At 47.1% G+C, this 15,684-nt stretch overlaps 1 protein-coding gene across 4 annotated transcripts in view; it reads left to right on the plus strand.

Moving 5' to 3' along the window:
* Nucleotides 1-15,684, plus strand: part of BMAL1 (basic helix-loop-helix ARNT like 1) — a 104,007-nt gene that overhangs the window by 14,036 nt on the left and 74,287 nt on the right. Inside the window, exon 1 of one of the 4 annotated variants that reach the window (XM_082845251.1) lies at nucleotides 12,817-12,878. The exons of the other annotated variants lie outside the window; for them this stretch is intronic. The gene's annotated coding sequence lies outside the window, so the exon portion shown is untranslated. Of the gene's footprint in view, nucleotides 1-12,816; nucleotides 12,879-15,684 lie in introns of those variants that run through there. 4 annotated transcript variants of the gene reach the window in all.

Raw genomic sequence — 15,684 nt, forward strand, 5'->3', positions numbered from 1 at the left:
AGTGTGAGGATAATGGATGGGGAAGTGCTCTGCGAACTGCAGCTCCGTGGAAGTGGGCACAGCGTCTGTGTTATTCAGTGTTGTTCACCTTTGTGTCCAGAGCACCCAGCCCAGTGCCTGACATGGACACGTTTGTTGAATGAAGTGTGAACTATTATGAGAGGTGAAAAAAAAATGCCTTGTGCTAAGGAGCTCTTGATCCTGGATAGTCTTCTCTGCTAGGTGGAAAGGTTCTTCTACTCTCCACTGGCCAAGGCCTTGGGCCTACATGTAAAACCACGTACCCCACCAGGATGCAGGCAGACATCAGGGCAGCTCCCAGCCGGGTAGCACATGACACATATGTCCTTGGCAAGGCTATTTGCTTACTCCACAGTTTAGGTCACAGAATACAACAAAACTGGAGATAAGACTTTCGTTTGGATGTCATGGTCTGTGAATGTGAACTGATCATCTTTAAATGGTTTGGTTCACCTGCAGATTGGAAGATAAAACTTTCCCAAGACCATTAAGACTTGATTTTTTGCTTCAAAACAATAAGATACAGTTATAAAATTCTTCTGTTGATTTGAAAAATGTGTGGCTTGTTCAAAATATATTTCTTGAAAATATGATATAGGTAAGAGGATACAAAGATGAGTTTAATCCTTCTATCTTATGGGCCATTTTTGTCTCAGCTGTAGTGATTTTTTTTCTTTTGCTAAGGAAATGGGGGTTCAGTGGAATAATCACTTTTTTTTTTAACTTCATGAAGGGTTTCTTTTATTCATTTTGTTATTTAATTTGTTTATTCACTAAGGGTAAACTTCTTTCTTGGAAACCAATGGAGTGCTTTTAAGTGAACTTTACTGGAAGAGGGCAGGAACTGAAATTATATTCACGGTGTGCACTCAACTCTTAAAATTTCATTCATAGAAGGAGGGAAATGCACCAGTGTTATCAGTGGTTCTCATCTTGTGGAATTAGAGGTGATTTTCATTCTCATCTTCTTCTTTGCAGTTTCCTATTTTTCAACAATGAGCATGTATTACTTTTATAATCATAAAAGGCCAGTTAAAAATTAGTCCCACAAATTAATACTCTCCAGCCAAATCAAGAGTCTTTATTTTTGGCAACCTGGCCTGGGTTTCAAACCATCATGTTAACTCAGACCTCTCCAAATTATTTTCTGACTGAGGCATTTAGGAACTTGTTATAAAGAGGATGTTTTCCTTTTGGAAGTTAACATAGAAAGCTAAATGTTTATAATGTGTTAGGAAAGATGTCCTGAGTAATGCTCCTCCTGGAATTTGACTAGCCTTTATTACAGTCACTTAAGGAAATGAATTTTGCAGGTTTCCCCTTCGCTGTGTGACTTGTTTTCCTTTATCCTGTATTCCTGTGTCCCTCAGGTACCTCTGGCTCTATTACCCTGGGATTGCGTGACCCTGTCCTTTGTTTTCTCAGGACCCTTCCAGTTCTAGTGTCCCCTCCATCTGTTCATGACAGGGCAGGGCAGGCTCAGCTCTTCGAGATGACTGCTTGGTGTTTGAAGCCAGGCAGTCTCCGAGCCATGCATTCATTTGCTATGATCCTGCAATGTGGCAGTCACTGTTCTAGATGCTGGCTGGGGGCACAGCGATGAGCAAGGCAGGCCTGGCCTCTGCTCCCATGGAGCTTTCATTCTGGTGGGAGAGAGAAGCAGTCCACGGAGAAATAAATGATAAAGACAATTACAGATTGTAAGAGTGGCCCCAGAGGTGGTTACATGCGCCCATTTGTAGTGGAGCAGGGGGACCAGAGTTGGAAAGCTTCCAAGGCCTGGCTCCTGCTATATCCTCGGTACTTTCTGGCGCAGAGGGGTGAGATCAAGGAGACCTCTGAGCTGCTTCTCCCATTCAGTCAGCCTGGGCCAGCTGGGATCTACAGGTGGAGAAAGCAAAAGCTGAAGGCATGAGCCAGGGGCCGGCTCTCTTGGTCCCTCCACCTGCCCATCTCTGGACTGCCCAAGGTGCATGTCTATGTTTTCCGAACAGTGATGAGCCAGTTTGCACATAGGGGTCTGGATTTGTGCATGCCACAACTTTGTCTAAAGATAAGCTTATATTCTCTCCCTAATTTCCAACTTTTAATGAGGACCAGCTTCTCATTGCCCCTCCAGTGGGACATTGGGCTGTCACCTTCGGGCAACTAGTTTTCATTAGCTTCACCCTGCTTCCCCATCACCCAGCCACCCCCAGTCCTTTCGCTTGTGCCCGAGTCTGACCTTTGCATGTATTTGGAAGAATTCACTGAGCTGTTGCCCTTTCTGAAAGTCTTGATGACCAGCTCTCACAGGACCTTTTTGCCTCACTTATCTGCTTGGCTTTTGACTGCCCAGAAAAGCTTGGAGTTGGTCAAATAAAAGTAATTTTCCTGAACTCCCTTGTTGAGCCTTCTTTTATATTATACTTCTCTGTCAGACTAGGACTCAGCCATTCATCCTGCTCTTCGTGTCTCCTCTTTCCGAGAACCGGGACAGACAGGCCCCTCACCCCCATGGAGACTCAGCCCCCTTCCTCTACAGATATTACGACTGCTTCTCTGACCCTTCTCCTCCCATCTTCCTGCTCAAAGAGCAAAGCCTTTGAAGCTTGCCACGTACCGGTTTGATGCAGTATAGGAAAACTTGAAGTTATCTGCCTCCTGAAGGGGTCTGGGGACTCACTTGGCTTCCAGAGCTCCCCCCACCCCTCTCCCACCCACAAACTGTGCCGTTTAACCAGAGAACAAGTCATTCATGCAGTGATCATTTAACACTCCTACCAGGGCCTGCTTGGGAGGCTCTCTGTTACTAAATTCGGTTTTCTTGGGTGGGTGGGTGGGGGAGAGCTTGTTACTATTTTCATTCTTTCGGTGTTGTTACCATTCCTGTAAAAATATATCTGCATACATGCAAGTGTATGTGTGTATGTTTATGTATCTCCTTCTGCTTATAACAAAGGCTTTGGAAGGAGTTGACCCTCAGAGGGCCTGGGTTTAAACCATGGGAGTGGTAGTGATCCTTGGGAAATAAATCCTTTTGTTCCAAATAGTCACCAGCTCACATTTGGTAAAGTTTTGTTTCAGCCTTAATTTCATAGTTTTCCCTAGTTTCTGAGATAACTTTGGTCCACTGTATTTAGCCTCCAGAAGAGAATAGTCATTGGCTCCACCCCTTAAATTCACAGACTCGGTGAGGAAGGCCTTTCATTGGCTGCCTAGTGCCTATGACTCTGTCCAGCTCATGCAGCTCTTAGACATCGTCCCCACAGAGTGCTGTCCAGAGCTTTGGAAACTCAGAGGGACAAGACACCTGTTACAGTCTTTCCAGCCCAAGCATATCTGCAGACCTCCTTTTCCTTGGCCACAACGTGGTTAAGTGTGTCCAGGTTGCTCTGGAGTAAGCAATTTTATTTAAAAAAATTTAATCTGAAAGTTGCCCCAAGGTTGTCTGAATGCTGCCCTCTCTCCTCGTATATTTTGACTGGTTAATATGGTGTCCTGGCCACACCTGCTGAGGAGGGATGGAAGAGGTGGCCCTTCCCCCTGTTTTGAGACAGGATGGCCTGGATGAGGCTGCAGGGATGAGGGAGTCATCCATTCACTCAGCATCACTTGAGGGTCTACTGGTCACCTGGCATGAAGGGAAGCCACTGGAGTGTTGAGAGCAAGAAATAATATCTGATCTATGTTTTTTAAGGACTCTTCTGGCTGCCTGTGGACTGAGGTGGGGATGACAAGCGTGGAGAGGGAGCTGGGTTAGGCGGTGGTGGTTCTGGTCCAGGGAGCAGTGCTGACTTGGACACTGCTAGCAGGCTTCTGTGTGAGAGTGGCCAGGGCACAGACAGGCCTTCGCTGACTGCCCTTGCCGTTTTCCCCAAGTGTGCAAGCCCTGCCAATCTCCTGTTCTATGACTGATGCTATTCATTCCACCTGGAATGTACTCATCCCCTGCTTCCCAGTCCTGGCCGATCTGCCACTGCCTAGCTGAGTACCTTGGGCAAGTTACCAAATCTCTCTTGAGCCTAATCTCTTCATCTATGAAAGAGTGATCATTGAACCATCCTCGTGGGATTGTGAGGATAATACGATACATAGTTGAGTGTGATTATTGCAATAGCCTCCGAAGCAGTTTTCTGCTTCCAACCTTGCCTCCTTACTCTGTGCTCTCTGCCCAGTGATCCTGTGCAGAGGGGCTCAGCTCAGGTCATGCCTCCAGTTCAGAACCCTCTTGACAGTGGCTTCTTGTCTCACTCAGAGGAAAAGCCTTCTCCTGGCCCACAGGGCTTCCCAGTACTTCTCTGACCTCATCTCCCACCCCAGGGCCTGGTGAGGATTTGAGCAGACTGGGTTCTGCGTAGCGCACTGTGGTGCATGTGAGCGGCGCCCTCCTGAGCTGTGCAGTGCACAACTTGTGCGGCTGTCTGCACTGACCCTGCCTGCCCCTCTCTCGCTTCACTCCAGCCACCCTGGAATCCTTGCTGTTCTTCAAACACGCCAGGCGTGCTTCCTGTCCAAGCTCTTTCCACTGGCTGCCCCTCTGCCTCGAATGCTCTTCCCCCAGATATCTGGATGGCTTGTTCATGCAGCTTCTCCAGGTCTTGTCTCTAATGTCACCTGGTTTAAAGTTGTACCACCCAGCCCACTGCCCCACCCCCACGTTCCCTGTCTCCCTTTCTTGCTTTACTTTTCTTCTTAGTGCTTACTGCCATCTAACATATAATACATTTTACTTATTTATCTGGTTTATTGTCTTCTTTCAGTAGTTCTGAGGGCAGAAACGCGTGTTTATTTTGTTCACTGCTCTATCCGGAGTGCCTAAAACAGTGCCTGACAGGTAGTAGGGGTCCGTAATGAATAAGTGCATGAGTTTGCAGTAGAGCAAGCGAAGTGCTCCGTGCGGTGCTCAGCAGACAGTCAGCACCCAGTACATGCTGGCAACTCTTCTGCTTCTTGTTGTTGTTGATGACTCCTCAGGGACCGTTCGGCTTTCTCTGAGCCCTTCCCCAGCCCCTTCTCTGTTGAATTGAATCCTGGCTGCCTCTCTTCCTTGCTGTTCTTCCCTCTGTGCCTTCTCTCTCTGGGTGACATTTGTTACGCTGCATTAGAGAGACTTATCTCACTCTTTTCTCTTTGAGTTTGAATTCCTGCAACAACTGGTGCATTTGGATTTGTGTCTTTGTGCCCTGTGCCCACTGGTTGGCACGTAGTAGGAGCCCAGGAAGTGCCCATTGCAGGCAGCTGTGGTAGGTGGGATGCTCTCGAATCCATCAGGACCCTTACTGGCTGTCCCGGCTCCAGCATCACTGCCTAATGTTTGTGCTCCATCCCAAGGCGGATCAAGGGAGAGTTTGACAACCACTTAAATGATGGAATGTCTAATGGTGTATTTAGAGCAGGTTTGGGGGAAAAGAGGGCCTCCTGTGCATAGTCCTTTGGATGGCAGTGTCTGGGTGACCTGCTTGTTCCATATTTGAGAGCCTGGCCCTTTGGCTACTTAGCCCACAAAGGATTGGGGTCATTCAGTGGAGACAATGTGAGCAACACCAATGTGTTTGGAGGAGGCCTGGGAAAATGAAAGAAAGCTTGAGCTGGCGCTTAGGGGCTTTGGGGTAGGGGAGGAGAGCATGGCTTCTGGAGGTGGCATAAGGGACGAGAGGGCAGCCCCTGGCCAGCCTGGGGAGGGGTGTGGGTGCCTTAGGAGGCCTGATTAGGTAGGTGGTGTGGGCCCCTTGAGGGAGGACCTTACATGCCAGACCGGAAGTTTGGCCTCTTGTATTGGCAGGAGGTGTCTAGACTGGGGATTCTGGTAGGGGTATGGGTAGGAATCAAGGGGGACGGGAGATGTGGGGAGGAGCTCTGGAGTCTTTTTCTCCTGTCCAGAGATGGAGTTGTCTTGTGGAACCCACAGGTGGCACAGCAGTGCCGGAGGTCATGCCTTTAGGGACCAACATTGACGCCCACAAGGGCAGTGAGCTTCATCTGAACCCACAAAGTACAGGAGGCTGAGGGGTTAGAGGCAGGGGTTTGGCATGGACTGGGGTACAAGAGGGGGCTTTTTCTCTTTGGGGGCCACTGTTGGTACCCTGGGGTCCCTGGGATCTTCCTGCCCTGCTCTGGTTGGTTCACTTGTTCATAAGCCACTGCATCTCTGTCAGCAGCTGGGTGCCGACACTTTGTGCAGGGCCAGTCTGACTCGTCTGTCAGTCTTGTATCAGGTTGCTCTACGGAAGAGCTTTAAACCCAGAGACTGGCAGACTCAGATTCAAGTGTCAGCTCAGCCCCTAACTCTCTGTGTGGCCTTGGCCAAGATACTTGTTCTCACTGGGGCTCACTTTCTTTATCTGCCAGGCTATCAGCAAACAAGCGAAATCCCTGTGTTCTAGGCTAGAGCCCCTTAAATCCCTCCTGCCTTGGGGCGGGATTAGCCTCAGAGGCTTAGGAAGGGCCGAGCCCTCCAGTGGGAGCCTGGTGGCAACGCTGTGGAAAGGCCAAGGCTTGACTTTAAGTATCTTAGGGGTTTGAAAATTGTTTTCTCACCCAAAGATTGATTCATTCTGCAATGGAAGGGTTCTCTTCTCCATTCCCCTTGCCTGCTTTGGGATAGAATTCCTGAAATGACCTTGGCTTTGGGGTGCCTTTCCTATCTCCCATTCTGTACTCCTAAGTAGGGTCCCTGCCCCATGCCCAGGCTTCACATTTTCCTACCACCAGCCCCTCTGGCCCTGTTTACTGAGGTTTTCTCTCAACTTTCCCCTAATTTTCCTTGCTTCTTACTTCTAACCTGTGACCTAATCTGCCCAGCTGGGGCAACCTTAGTGGCACAAACACATATCCCTACACATTGCATCCCCTTTCCTCTTAAGATGATATCCTCAGCGTTTTTCCATGTGGCTCCCTCGTTTTCAGCATGCTTCTTTAAGATGGCTGCATAACTATCAAGGGAATGCCCTCAATAAGACGTGAGCTTGTTACGGGGCATTTAGATTACTTCTAATTTTTGCTCTTTCAGCTCATGCTGCATTAAGCCGTCTTTGTGTATTACAGAATCATTTCATTAGTTTGGCATTTATCTAGCTAATGGCAATGGCCCAAGATTAGATGGAGAATCAGAATTTTTTTTTCCAAGAAGAATGAGGATATATTCAAATTTTACTTTAAATGCTAGGAAGGTCTTTGTCATGTTTTCCATGAATGAAGAAGCAGGCTAACAGTAATGTGAAACTAGATGTAAGTGAAAGGCTGTGTATTTACAAGCAATACATGGCTTGTTTGTTCTTAAGTGTGGAGGTGAGCCCAGTACATTCTCTTAAGGAGTAATCTACCTGCTCAAATTGAGGAATTATGTGTCCCTATATCTTTGGCACCTTATTTAAAACAATAACAAAATAAAATAAACAATGATCTCTTCTTAAGGATGTTTTTAAGAAGTAGCCTAAAACAAAAAGTAAATAGGATTTTTGAGGGAAGAAAACATGTCTCCCTAAGAGTGAGCCTGTCAGGAAGTACTCTTAGAAGTGGAAGCAGGTTGCAAACTTGCCAAAAGGTTGGCTTTTTGTTGGCCATTAGGAAATGGCTAGAATGAAACTGAGAAACAAATATGACTGACTTGGTCCCCTGTATTCTTTTTTTTTTTTTTTTTTTTGGCTGCGTTGGGTCTTCGTTGCTGCACGTGGGCTTTCTCTAGTTGCGGTGAGCTGGGGCTACTCTTCGTTGCAGTGTGCAGTCTTCTCATTGTGGTGGCTTCTCTTGTTGTGGAGCACAGGCTCTAGGCATGCGGGCTTCAGCAGTTGTGGCTCGCGGGCTCTAGAGCACAGGCTCAGTAGTTGTGGCGCATGGGTTTAGTTGCTCCACGGCATGTGGGATCTTTCTGGACCAGGGCTCGAACCCATGTCCCCTGAATTGGCAGGCGGATTCTTAACTACTGTGCCACCAGGGAAGTTCCCCCTGTATTCTTTTTAACCTGAAATCTGTGTTGGCTTTGGGGTGATGGGGGAGGCTTCCCCTGTCCTGCTGATCTGTTGTTGTTTTAGTCTCTATAGATTGTTATGTAGACCCAGGCTTTAGGCTCTGCATTTCAGCTTAACCCAGCAAATGTTGACTGAGTCTGTATAAGGTTACAGGGGATAAAAATTTGGGAAGAAAAAACCCAATGCACCACTGTTTCTGAGGAGTTCATGAACTGGGAGTGGGAAGGTAAGACACATCTAAAATTAATGATTATTCAAGCGAGATTAAGAAGAGGGCCCTGGGAGGAGTCCGCCCCACCCTGTTAGAGAAGGGAGGTATTCCATCTCATTGGACAGCTGGGGTGAGGGAATATAGAAAGGTGTTAAAGAGTGGTTGCTTTTGTCAGCACCTTAAGGCCTGGCTGAGATAGACATTCACAGGAGAAGTGAAAGGCCTGAGTAGAGGAAGCGGAGGTAGAAGGACATGGTGTATGTTTGGGGTTTGGCTGAAACAATGGGCTCATGTAATAGTGGTCATAGCCAGCACATTATGGAGTGTATCAGGTGCGAGGCATGGTTCTAAGACCTTTATCTATATTAGCTCATTTTATCCCTGCAGTGACCCAAGTGAGGTCTTCTATAATTGTCTCCATTTTACAACTGAAGAAATAGACATAAAACAATTTATTATCTGTCCAAGACCATAGTGCTGTACAGCTAAGATCAGACCCAGTTGGTCTGGCTCCAGAATATCTGCTTCTAACCACCAAGCTGTCCTGCCTCCAATATAGGGGAAGAACAGGCACTAGAACCAGAAAGGTGGGTAGACATCCTATCGTAGAGGCTTGGGGTACCAATGTTTAGAGGTGCAGAGGTGGAAGAGGGGGCCAGAGACGGAGATGAGAGGGATCGCAGTGGTGGGTATGGGGGAGTTTGTGAGAGCTGTGAGGGGCCACAGGAAGAAGGAGTTTCAAAAAGGGGGTTTGTCAACAAGGCCCAGCACTGCAGAGAGTTCCAGGAGGTGAGATCTGAGAGCAGGTCTGAGCCAGTGAAAGCTGAGAGGGCCTGGGAGAGGGGTTGGTCAGGCTGCAGACACAAAGGGCAATGGAAGGGTTCTGCATGGTTCTGCAGGGTTCTGACTGCGGTGCTGCTCACTCCAGGATGCTGTGTATTTTGAAGATGGTGAAGCAGGTGCAGACATTGGCTATGATTGTCTGTGTCCTCTTGTCAGTAGAAAGACGAGAGCATGACAGAGAAGGGCAGGTGAGAGCTGGCACTGCTAATTTGGCAAACTCAGTGGCTTTTCTGCAGCCTAATGATTTCTGAAAGCTATTTGCTATGCTCAGGCACAAGTGTGACTGCCTCATCTGAATGCTGTAGCGATCACTGTTTTTCCTGGAAAATTGGGCCCATGTAGGCTCTGTGTGTCGTTTATTTGAGTTCCATTTTTATAGCCTTATTACCTTGTCCTCATGATGCAGGAGGCCTCTCTTTTCTGGAGCTTTGCTGTGAAAATTGTTTCTTAAAAGGCACAAAGTGATCTCTCATCATTGGGGTTGTGCTCTCTCCAGAGCAGTGCTTTTCTGCAGACTTTTCATCACCCCTGACACCAGTTGTCATGTTTTTCTGATCGTTTGCAGTTTACTGAGAACTTTTAGGCTGCTCTTGAATTTCACTACCTAAGTGTTTGCCACGATTTCTTCTAGAAGAGTTTGTGCATGTAAATAATCCATTCAGTTTCTTCCTTTCTGATAGGTGTCCCTACCAGTGACTTTGCCAGCACCTGACACCCAGTTGTCCTCTGGCCTTGAGTTGACAGTGCTGGTAATTAGCGTGTATGGAGCCTGAGCTGTTTCCAGGCACTATACTGAAAGATTTATGTTCATGATCTTAATTATTCCCAGTCCCTATAAAGAAGGTACTGTTACCCCCATTTTACAGTTGAAGGAACTGAGTCTTACAGAGGGAGAGTAACTTGCCCCAGGTCACACAGGTAGTAAATGGCAGAGTGGGCCTCCACCCAGGCCTTTCTGACCTTGGAGCCCATGTAGTCCATTCATTCATTCATTTATTCATTCATTCAACAACACATGATTGTCTACAACATTCCAAGCACTGTTCTAGACCCAGGGGATACGACAAAAAAAAGCAAAAATTCCTGCCTTCAGCTTACATTCAAATTTGGGGAGGTAGAGAAAAAAATAATAAATAAAATATACAGTACGCTATATGGTAATAAGGACTGTGGCGAAAAAGAAAGCAAGGCAGTCAGCTAAGAAGCGTTGGGAGCATTTTAAATAGAGCAATCAAAGAAGGCCTCATTGAGAAGGAGACCAAATTGTTAGGTTGAATAGCAAACAGCCCCCCAGATCTCAGCATATCAACCCAAGAGAACTTTTATTTCTCATATAGAAAAGTTCCAATGTGGCTGCTCCTGCTTAAGCAGGCATCCTTCCTGGTGGTTATTGAGGGACCCACACTTCTTCTATCTTGTGGCTCTGCCCTCTTCAAGGCCCTCAGATTCCTTTCCATTCAGCTGGAGGGTGAGGAAAAAGAGAGAGGACTTTGTGGGGAGGTTTTTGTGGGCCAGTCTGGAAGAAGCATGCATCCCTCCCACCCAGAACTCAGTCCCACTCAGTGTACTCCTAACTGCAAGGAGGGCTGGGAAATGTAGTCCAGCCATGTGCTCACAAGGTAAAAAAAAAGGGTTTTGGTGAACTCATAGTATAGTGGTGAATGAGGGGAAGAAGTGAGTCGTGGGTTTAACTGGGATAGAGCATTAGGCATGGGAACAGCAAGTAAAGGTGGCTAAGGTGGCTGGAGTGGAGCGAGGAGAAGATGAGGACATGGTGGAAAGTGAAGGCAGGGAAGTGAAGGGGGCCAGGCCATTAAGGTCATTGTCAGGACTTGGTTGCATTGTGAGTGACTGATCTGAGTTGCATCATGAAAGGCTCACCCTGACTACTGTGTTGAGGGAGGACTCAGGGAGAGCAGTCGAGTCTGTTGCCGTTCGTTATCCAGTGAGTGGTGAGAGCAGCCAGGTCCCGAGTGGTGGTGATGGTGGAGGCGTGGAGAAGAGGTTGGATTTGAGATCTATTCTGAAAGTGGAACAACAGGTTTTGCTGCGGGGTTGGTGGTGGTGTGTGACAGAAAGAAAGGAATCGGGATAGTTCTGAGATTTTTGGCTTTTGCTTAATGACTGTTAGACTCACTTTCTACCCACAGAAGTAAAAAGAGGGGGAAAGTTTTTGGAAAAAGATATCTGGACGCCCTCTGGGCCCTGATGTATCTCGCGTAGCCTCTTCTCCTCTACAGTACTTTCTTTAGCAATTCTTTTCCACAGTGGAGCTTTCAGACAGAGGGAGGACATCTGTAGCTCCTCCCAGCACAGAGCCTGGATGGAACAACTTTGGCAATGGTCTCACATCATTGCCTGGGATCTTTGGACTGAGTCTTGGGGCCCCTTGGACTGATGTGGAAGGGACCCAGTGTCCCCCTGGGTAACCAAGAGATACCTGCAGAGGCCACTTCCAGTCCATGCTGTGTGTAATGTAAGAATATAAGTGTGTTTGGGAGTGGAAGTGGAAGCAGTTTTCCTGGTTCTTACTTGGCAATCATGACCCGCCAAGGCAGAAATGAGAGATGGAATTTTTTAGTAGATGGTGCTCCCATTAGGAGCATAAGGGGAAGAAAGTCTATCTTAAACAGAGCAGGGTACGAGCTGTGGCAGCAAATATTGCATGCCTACTAGGTGCTGGGCACTGGCTGGGTATTTTGGTTTCATTGGAGAGGGAAACAAATGTACTATTCCTGCCCTCCTGACAGAGTAGACCCATGTGGCTAGATCATACAGTGATTTGCTGGAAGAAATTATATTTACACCTGAGTGTTTCTTTCATTTTCCTTTTTTTTCTTTTCTTTTTCTTTTTTTAGTGATTGTGAATGGTACTGTATTTTTAATTTCAGTGTCCACATGTTCATTGCTAGTATACAGAAAAACAGTTGAGTTTTTATTTTGTATCCTACATCCTAGATAAACTCACTAATTAGTTGCAGGCTTTTTTTTTTTTTTTTTTGTATATTCCACAGGATTTTCTATCTAGACAATCACATAATCTACAAATACAGATGATTTCTTCCTTTCCAATCTGTTTTATTTCCGTTTGTTGCCTCTTGTGCTGGCTCCTTGCTGAGTAAGAGTGGGCAGCATTGCCTATTCCTAATCCTGGGGGGCAGCATTCAGTCTTTCACCATTAAGTGTATGGTTAGCTGTAGATGATTTTTGCACATGTCATTTGCACTTTGTTGTATGGGTGTGGGTGGGACCATGGGGTTTTCTGTGGTGTTTGGCTGATATAGGGCAGTTACTATCTAAAAGTTGTCTATCTTGCTCGAGGCAGCAAGCTTTTGTTGGAGCCTTTTTCGTCTGTGCTTGTTGGCATCTCCAGGTTCTTCCGTTCCAAGTGAGGCAAAAAGAAAATGCAGGCCACTCACCATGGTGTCCTTCCTCCAGGCCTGAGGCCCCTCACTGGTCTGCCTTCTGCACTCCGCCTTTCAGAGTCCTCTCTTGTTTGTTTTACCTATCGCGTGCAGGGGTTTTTGTTGTGCACAGCAGGTGGAATAGGGAAAGGTGTGTCTACCGCATCCTCCTGGAAGTGGAAGTGGTTGGGAGAAATTAGAGGATTGGGTTGAAGCCAGTGTGTGAAGGGCCTTCACGCCAGGGGTTTGACTCTGTAGGTGGCAGGAGGGATGTTGGAGGTTCAACTCTGCAGCAGTGTGGAGGGATGGGGAGGGGAGTGGCAGAGAGACCCGGAGGCTGGTGCCTGGGCCCAGGGAGGTGAGGATGCATTTCTGGACTGCGACAGCAGACGTGGGGCAGAAAGGAAGAAGGGAGAGTCCATGTGGGCCACAAGGAAGTCCGAGGACCAGGTGAGTCTGAGGTTTCTAGCTTGGGCAACTAGCTAGGAGATTGGGGAGCTAGGGGAGTGGTGTAAGTGTAACAGAGTAGGTATATTCTAGGCCTTTTAGAGCATGACCGGAAGATTGGACTAACTGTGCTTCCCTTCAGGGCCGGCTCCGCAGAGTAAGCCTGGCTGCTGTGTAAAACCCAAGGAGCACACATTCCGGGCAGAGGAAACATTGTGGGAAAGGCACAGATACAGGAAACGTCATGGCGGGCCTGTTGGGACTCCAGCTAGCTGAGGCATAAGTGGGTAGTTCTTGGTTCCATAACTGGGAAGGGTGCTGTAGGAGTTCACAAAAGCAAGAGGTTCTGGAATGGGAGTTGATGCTGCTGGTGGTCTGTCTGGCACCTTACATTCTTTGTGTGTTGACATCAGTCTTTCTTACTGCAGACAGGCCACCCTCCCTGGGGGGCACCACTGCTGACAGCTCCCACTTACCAATTCCAGAGAAGGGAGAGCTCCTTTCTCTGCATCCATATATTAATGCTAGAGAAAGGCTATGGTTGGCCCAGCTTGGGTGATGTGCTTGTCCTTTTTGACCTATCACTGTTGCAGGGAGTAGCCTAATCTGAGCCGGATGGTTTACCCACCCCCATTAGATCAAGCCAGGCCTTTTTTTTTTTTTTTTTGGCCACACTGCATGGCTTGCAGGATCTCAGTTCCCCGACCAGGGATTGAACCCGGGCCATGGCAGTGAAAGCTCAGAATCCTAACCACTAGGCCACCAGGGGGCTCGCAAGCAAGGACTTCTAAGGAAGAAGGCAGAAGAAAAGCATCTACGGAAGATAGAAAAGAATATTTACTATGGTTCACTGTATAATATCTTTTGAAGAATTTATAGTATGGCAATGTAGGAACTCTTTGGAGAGTTTTAAAGCAGGGGACTTGATCAAATTTAGGTTTTCTTAAAATTATCACTGTGTAAAGTTGTAGTTGGAAATAAGTAAATGAGGAGAGCTGGGGAGACTGGTAGAGAGGCTGCTGCTGTAGTTCTGGGGAGAACAGATGAGACCTGAGCTAATTCAAGTCCTTGGATCCTTATGTCATTTGGACTTCACCCTCCAGCCACAGCGTCGAGGGGTTGAGGAGGGGGACAGAGTCTGGAGACAAGTAGGCAAATAGGGCGTGGTGAACAGCTGGAGGGGGCAGGGGGTGCTTCAGGAGGACTCACCACCAGCACCAACTGTTCCCTGAGAGGCTAGCTTTCTCTTTGGAAACTAGTCATTAAGTGGTGGCAGACTTGACATATCTTTCTTATTGCTTCTTAAGAAATGTGGGTGTTACTGGCTTCTTGTGGTGTCCTAACTGGAAAAGGAAGCTGATTGATTCTACTTTTCTCCCTTTAAAAAGTTTCCTTTCTTTAAGGAATCAGATAATAGGAGGTGTGTCAGGACTGCCAGTCGAGAAATAGATGGTTGAGAGGAAGATGCAGGCCTGAAGGCCCTGCCTCCCCCATCGCTGCCCCAGGGCCTGCAGGTCTGCTCTGGAAACATTTATCCTTTTGGCATTGTCCTTGCTGGGAAGGCTTGCAAGAATTTTAAGCAAAGAAATGACATAATCTGATTTATGTTGTAACAGATTCCCTCCTGTATTGAGAATAGGCTATGGGTGGAAGTGGGAGTGACACCAAAAATAGAAGCAGGGAAAGCAGGGACACCAATTAGGAGGCTATTGCAATAATCTAGGCTGGTAATGGTGGAGGAGGTGAGAAATGGTCACATTGTGAATATATTTTGAAGGTAAAAACCAGAGGATTGGATAGAGAATAAGAGAGAAAGAGACGAGACAAGACGAGAATGACTCCGAATCTTTGACCTGGGCAACTGGAAGACCATGGCCTTAAACTGAGATGGATAAGATTCTGGAGGAGCAGGTCTGGGGGAAGATCAGGGGTCTGTGTGAGACGTGTCAAGTTTGAGACATGGAACACATCTCACACAGACCTCCTGTCCACTTGACATCGTACCTGAAACAGGCAGTAGGATATATTAGCCAGGAGTCCAGAGGTGAGGTCTGCACTTGGAGAGAAATCTGGGCATCCTCAGCCTATAGGTAATATGAGACTAGGTGAGATCACCCAGGGGGTGATTGAAGGAATACAGAGAAGACAGGAGAACCAGGACCGAGCCCTGGGGCACTCTTACATTAAGAGGTGGGGAGATGAGGAAGAACCAGCAAAGGGAAAGAACAGCCAGTGAGGTAGATGGAAAACCCAGAGTGCTAGCCTGGAAGCCAAGTGAAGAGTAGTCAAACAAGAGGGCATGATTCACTGGTAGCAAAAGCTGTAAGAGGAGGACTCAGACTCACCCTTTGGATCTAACAACATGGAGGAGAAGCTAAATGCGTGCTTTTGGACCCAAACTTAGCCTTTCAAATAAGTCATAGTTCCCGCCTTGAAGGAGAATACAGGTGTGCAAAAAAGGGTCATTAAAGATTGATTGAAACAAGTCTGAGAAAGATGTGAAGATAGTATCATGGGAGCCCAGCAGAAACAGACAGTACTTCTGGCTTTTGTGGGGAGGTTTGAGGTCAGATTAATTCATGTCTTCATTCGTTCAATGATTCATTCATTCATTCCACAAAAACTTTTTGAGTGCCATGGACTGAGAGGAAGGGAGAAGGTAGAGTTGTTGTTTAAGGGGTATAAAGGTTCAGTTTTGCAGATGAAAAAAAGTTCTGGAGATGACTGGTAGTAGTTGCACAACAATGTGAATGTATGTAATACCACTGAACTGCACACTTTAAAATGGCTAAGCTTGTAAATTTTGTTA

This window comes from Leucopleurus acutus (genome assembly GCF_964270905.1).
Source record: "Leucopleurus acutus genome assembly, chromosome: 8".
NCBI classification, from domain to species: domain Eukaryota; kingdom Metazoa; phylum Chordata; class Mammalia; order Artiodactyla; family Delphinidae; genus Leucopleurus; species Leucopleurus acutus.